The sequence below is a fragment of the Octopus sinensis genome, linkage group LG10, assembly GCF_006345805.1.
Source record: "Octopus sinensis linkage group LG10, ASM634580v1, whole genome shotgun sequence".
In the NCBI taxonomy this organism is placed as follows: domain Eukaryota; kingdom Metazoa; phylum Mollusca; class Cephalopoda; order Octopoda; family Octopodidae; genus Octopus; species Octopus sinensis.
Window position 1 is genome coordinate 3,541,367 of NC_043006.1, and position 6,535 is coordinate 3,547,901.

At 42.2% G+C, this 6,535-nt stretch overlaps 1 long non-coding RNA gene across 1 annotated transcript in view; it reads right to left on the bottom strand.

Annotated features, from left to right (window-relative positions):
• Positions 1-2,236: 2,236 nt before the first annotated feature.
• LOC118764944 overlaps positions 2,237-6,535 on the bottom strand; it is a 12,852-nt gene continuing 8,553 nt past the window's right edge. Inside the window, exon 3 of the long non-coding RNA XR_005000784.1 lies at positions 2,237-2,247. This is a non-coding gene — a long non-coding RNA (uncharacterized LOC118764944). The remainder of the gene's footprint in view (positions 2,248-6,535) is intronic.

A 6,535-nucleotide genomic window follows, 5' to 3' on the forward strand; every position in this document is an offset into this window, starting at 1 on the left:
TATCTTTCAAATCTTCGCTTCACGAACTAAAAATGAAGTTTTTTTTTTCTCTAAATCCAGTGCTCCCTCTTTATAAGGTGTCTCGTTATACCGTGTCCCTGCACATAACGCAGGTGGATTGATGGACCCCAAATAATTTGAAGCAGAATTTCTCATTATAGCCCACAACTTGCAAAAACTTTGATTAAAAGCAGAATTCCAATGAATTTCAACGAAATACATACCTTAATCAACGGCTTGAACATATTGCAATCGCTTACCGTATAATTATATGCTAATTGCATGTTTTGTTTTGAAAACAACACTTTTTTGACCGGTGAGCACTTTTGACAGTTCGTTTTCCACGATTTGATTGGATGGTTTGAAGAAGCTTCCACCAATCAAAGGGTTCGAATGAGTCAAACAAATTAATATTTTAAGGAAATAGTTCTTTTCTACTCTAGGCACAATGCCCGAAATTTTTGGGGAAGGGGGGCAGTCGATTAGATCGACCTTAGTACGCAACTGGTTCTTAATTAATCAACCCTGAGAGGATGAAAGGCAAAGTCGGAATTTGAACTCAGAACATAATGACAGACGAAATACCTATTTCTTTACTACCCACAAGGGACTAAACACGGAGAGAACAAACAAGGACTGACAAACAGATTAAGTCGATTATATCGACCCCAGTCCCTAACTGGTACTTATTTAATCGACCCCGAAAGGATGAAAGGCAAAGTCGACCTCGGCAGAATTTGAACTCAGAACGTAGCGGCAGACGAATTACTGCGAAGCATTTCGCCCGGCGTGTTAACGTTTCTGACAGCTCGCCGCCTTAATGGAAGTAATTAACGCTTTGGAGGTACGATTTATATAAAAGGGAGACCATATTCCACTTCATTCATTACAATTTCAAGCTATCTTGCAGATATTTAAAAAAAAGTTACCTTATGAATACACAATGCCTAAGAGGAAATCCTATTCTGTAAAAGAACAGTTAAATCTGGTTGACCGCATACGAAATGGCAATATCAAAGCCAAACTATCGAGAGAGATCGGTGTTCCAGAGTCCAATCTGTGTAGTTGGGTTAAAGACGAGGCTAACCTCAGGAGTTATGTAAATACAGTTGTGGACAGTGAGGGCCTAACGAGGAAGAAGGTCAGGATTACCACTGACAGTGAACTTTAGAAAGCAGTTTTCACCTGGTTTGTCCAGGAGCCGAGTAGTGGCACACACCTGTCATGTGCTATTATTAGAACCCAAGGCAGAGAAGTTTCCTAGTCAGAGCAACCTGACCAGCCTGACCAGCAGAACTTTCTAGCCAGCAAGGGATGGTTGTACAAGTTCCGGAAGCGACATGGCACAGGTGCTGTAAAGATCAATGGTGGGCAGAGATCAGCAGACAGCCAAGCTGGAGATGACTTCCCAGCTACCCTGAAGCAGCATATGGAATCAGAGTGCCTCAACCCAGAACAACTGTATAATGCAGATAATCCGGCCTCAACTAGAAGATGCTACCAAACAACACCCTAGCAGTAACAACAAATGCCCATCAGACTTTGGGCTACAAAAAGGTAAAGAACAGACTCGCCATCCTCTTTGTCTGCAACGTGACAGAGGCCCACAAGCTTAAACCCCTGGTTGTGGGCATGTTTCGATCACCCAGGTACTTCGACCATGTAAACATGAACAATCTACCAGTGTTTTACAAACACTCAGCCAGCTCATGGATGAAGCCAGCATATTTGAAAAATGGTTCTTCAAGTCATTTGTCTCTAGTATCAGGAGTCACCATAGGAGCCTCAACCTGCGGGAGAAAAGCATCCCCCTGCTGGATAACTGCTCCGCCCACCCACAGGGAGACTTCCTACAGAACAGAGATGGCTAGATCAAGGTCCTCTATCTACCCAAGAACACAACAGCAAAATACATCCCTATGGTGTTGGCATCATTCAAGCCTTCAAAACTACCTACAAGAAGTGGCTCATCCTGGAAATGATAGAATCTCCACTTAGTGTTCCAGACTATCTGAAGCACCTTACCATCAAGGATGCCAGTTACTTGTCAGGCAGAACCTGGGCTTCAGTGGCAACCAGGACCATTGCCAACTGCTGGAACAAGGCCCTTGGTGTAGCCTTCCCACAGCCCCAACAGCCAGAATTAGGGTCAGAAAAAGAGGAATTCATGGTATTCACTGAGGAGGGGGCCAGGGCAGCAGAACAACGTCTAGACGATCACCTACAGGAGACAATAACCCTGCAAGACTGGGTTAACAGGTAGAAAGAAGCAGAGGAAGCCATTGTGGAGCAGATTAATGAGTAGCCAGAAGATGACACAGAGGAAGCGGAGGCACCATCTCCAGCCAAGTCCCCCACAGAGGCTGTCTCACACCTCAAATGGCTTATAGAATACACTGAGTGTGAAGACTATGACCGTCTATACCACGCACCGAGGAACCCGCTCAGGCAGACACAGATCTAAATGAGGAAGGGACTGTGCCAGAAGCTGACAGACTTTTTTATGTGATTGAATAAGAAACAATTAAATGCGAACTTTCATACAATGTAACTTTATTAATTAAACATACATTTAAGGGTTTTCAAATCATTCACTAGGTGGCATGATGGTCAAAAATGACCATTCCTAAAGTGGGAAAACCACCCGTAAACTTGTATTTTGCTCATAGCAGCGTCGTTGTAAGCTGTTTGAAGCATGATAACTGTTTTGGTGCCGTTTTCCCCAGTAAAAAACAGAATTTTACAGAAGCACACTGTTCCTTCGTTTCAGCCATAGAAAAAAATCGACGAACAGGGGAGAAATACTACGACATCACAGGACGACGCCGGTCGGCAAATTGAGGGCAGCATCAAGTGGCTGCTAGCGACAGAAGCCTGAACTACAACGGTTTTCTGCCACAGTGAACGTTTCCGGTTAATTTTGGGTATCCCCTCATATATGTCCAATGTATAAACGTATACGGACTCAAAGACAGAGACCTTATAGAATAGAAGAGAAAATAAGAAAAGAAAAAAAATGTTGAAAGAAAGGAGTCGTAGATATGTACAAATACATGTGTTTGTTTCTGGATTGTCTGTCTGTTCTGTGTCCACTTTGGTCAGTGAATTTCTTTACACGTTGAAGCAAGTGTTGGTAAATGTGAGAGATACTCTATGCATGTATATATGTGCTCATATATGTGTGTGTGAGTGTGTGTGTGTGTGAGTGTGTGTGTGTGTGTGTGTGTATGTGTGTGTGTGTGGTTGTGTGTGATTGAGTGTGTTTGTTTGTGCACCTGAGCATATATTCTTACCTATGATCTTTGTCCGAATATACACACGTATATACGGGGGCGAGTGGAGCCCCATTTATAAGTGTGTGTATATGTGAGAATGTATACATACTTGAAACAGGCACACATATATCCATGTGTGTTTATGTGTATGTATGTACGTACGTGTGTGTGCATGTGTGTGTGTGTGTATCTTGTGTATTCAATTATATGTACGACTGCTGCCGTTATGTTCAGAACTCTTTCCAACTTCAGACAATAGTTCTCTGTTACATAATGCAATAAAGAGTTTCAAGATGATCCGATGTGATTATGCATCCAAATGCACTTGGAACATCCACAAAGGTTCGCCAGAACAAATGATATAAACAAGCTTTTATTGTAATTTCTGATATATTTATCTCTATCTGTGTGTGTGTGCTTGTTTTTATGGTGAATAATATATCTTTTATCTTTTCTTTTATTTGTTTCAGCCATTAGACTACGACCATGCTGGGGCACTGCCTTGAAGAATTTTTAGTCGAATGACTCGACCCCAGTATTTAGTCTATCGATTTCTTTTGACGAACCGCCAAGTTGCAGGGACATAAACATGCCAACATCGATTGTCAAGCGGTGTTGGAGGACAAACACAGACACAAAGACACACACATACACACACACATACATAGATACATACATAGATACATACATATACATATATATGTATATATATATATATATATATATATATATATATATATATATATATATATATATATATATATATATATGTGGTGTGTGTGTGTGTGTGTGTGTAACAACATCTGATGGTCTGGTCGGTCAGGTAATATATATATATATATATATGTATATATATATATATGTATATATATATGACAGGCTTCTTTCAGTTTCCGTCTACTAAAGCCACTCACACATAATGATATGAATGACAAATGAAACGGGGGGAAATGAAGGCAACAGCTGTATACCCGAGCACGTTGTTCTTTTATAAAATATTTCAAGGCAATCAACCTCATTACAAAAACAGCATTAAGGAGGCAATGCACCTCTTACATTGACTCCATACGAAGCCACTTTGAGGCAATATACCGCTTACTCAAATCCATTCAGGTATCAAATTAGAATCTTCTTCCTCGGCCAGACTCCACGCCTCAGAAAAACACCTGGACGGTTCCAAGTCGGATCAATTCAACATAAATCTATAGGTATCCTTGGGGAAGGTATCCATTATCCTGAACAGTTCGTTCTCCCTCATGACCGTCGCAGCCACCTGCGAAGGCCAGACAGGGTCCTCCGTGCGGGATAGGATCCCCTCCCTTCGGCCCTTCATTTTGAGCTTGTCAACAAAGCGCTCCAATGTCCCTGCCTTATAGAAGAGGACCATAAATTCCTCCTCCATATCACGGAGGGCCTGTACAGTCTCCATCTTTAGTGGCACAACTCCTACCAAAGATGATTCGGGACACGCCGGCAGTGTATCATCAACCGCAAGCGATGTCCAATTTTACTGTTTTTATTTTTGTTCCTTTGAGCCACGGGAGGGTGGAATTCCTCCGCCTTGTCCAGCAGATCCTCCTTTTCTCCCGCAGCCCTCAGTTCCTTCGGTGGACAACCATTGTTGCCCACCTTTCGTTTTCTTCCTTTTTTCGAGGAGGCTTCCACCTCCTCGACTTCCTCCTTCACTCCCTCCAATGAGGGAGCAGGGAGTAGTACTTCTATTAACTGCTCTAGGACCCTATTTTCGTCCTTGGGGCAGTTCTTCTTGATATGACTGGGTTCCAGGCACAGGTGGAGCGTCCCTCAAGCATCACCGGATACCTAGACCCGGTCATCCTTAAAAAGTCTGGAAAAACCAGAATTTTCTGCTGATTGGGTCCATAGGGTAAAAACAGCTTTTGACTCCTCCCAATCAAACGCAGGTACTGCTGCCACCCAGACCCCGGCAGATAGTGTCTTCTATCCACTCGGATTCAATTCCAGGTGGCAAACCGCAGACCCAAGCCCTCGTCAACATCTTCCCAGAATAAGTGGGAAGGAACAAAATTCCACTGCCCTGCAGGGGAAGGCTTGCGAATTCGCAAGCTTCTTCGGAGTAGTCAAACAACAACCACACCGTTGCAAATATGACCCCCCGAGAGAAATTCATTTTTGGACTTTCTTCTATCGAAGACATTTTAACAAAAATACTTCTGTATAAACGGTGAAAATATTGTCAATTTCCCCAAACAGGGACACAATTCAATTTTTAAACAATAACCAAAGCTCCTTCTCCCAAAGCGGGAGGGTTACGGTTTACAATTATTTAACAAATGCAACACAACAACGCTTTCCTTACGAGGAACCAACAAACGTGATAACAATAGTTAAACAGTAATAATAATAACAACAAACCTTACGGTGAATCAAAAAGCAATAGTCAGTAGAAGCTATAGTCCTTTATGGATAAGAAATAAACTAAAAGCAGTACTCAGTAGTAGCGTATGTTCGAGAAAACAGACGTTACTTATTTTGTTATTACCCATAAAGGCCTGACATAGAGGGGGACATTACAAACATTGCGGACACAAAACATCACAAAAATACAGAAACGTATGAAAGATGAAAAATTGTGAAAATGAGAAATGAAAGCGATGTTAACGGCCTCATCCGATAACATCACTTACCTGTCCTTCCTTATATCGGTATAAAAAACATGTAGTCCTCCAGTTTCATCCCATATATGTCTTCCAGTTCATATCTCTTATCCGGTTCAATTGTTTTCCTAATCAATTTATAACTTTTTAAAAGTTTTTCCTTGAGTTCTTTTTCTTGGTCCTCTGATATTACTACCTACATCAACCCCGCCAAATCCCAGCTGTCTTGTAATTCCACCTTTTCCCAGTCCCTCAATATTTCGCGTATTTCTTCCTTGTTTATTACACCTAATATAAGGGGACGAGAATTTTTAAAGTTATCCTGAGTGTCTGTGTTATCTTTTTTTGTTTTCTTGTTGGTAGGGAGCGGGTGGGTTCAGTGTCTGCAGGGAAAGGGTGGGCCACAAAGGGTGCGGGTGGTGATGGGGTGGGTTGGGGTTCAGAACAGTTTGCCTTTTTTCTCCTTCTCTTCCTCCTTCTTCCCATGGATTCCCGTTCTGCTGGTAATTTGTAACAACGAGGAGCTCTGCCCTCCACCCATACTCTCATAATGATGTTTCCCATTGCTATATTCTCGGCCAGTTGTTCCAACACCTCCGATTCCGTACTGGTCCTCTCCATCCT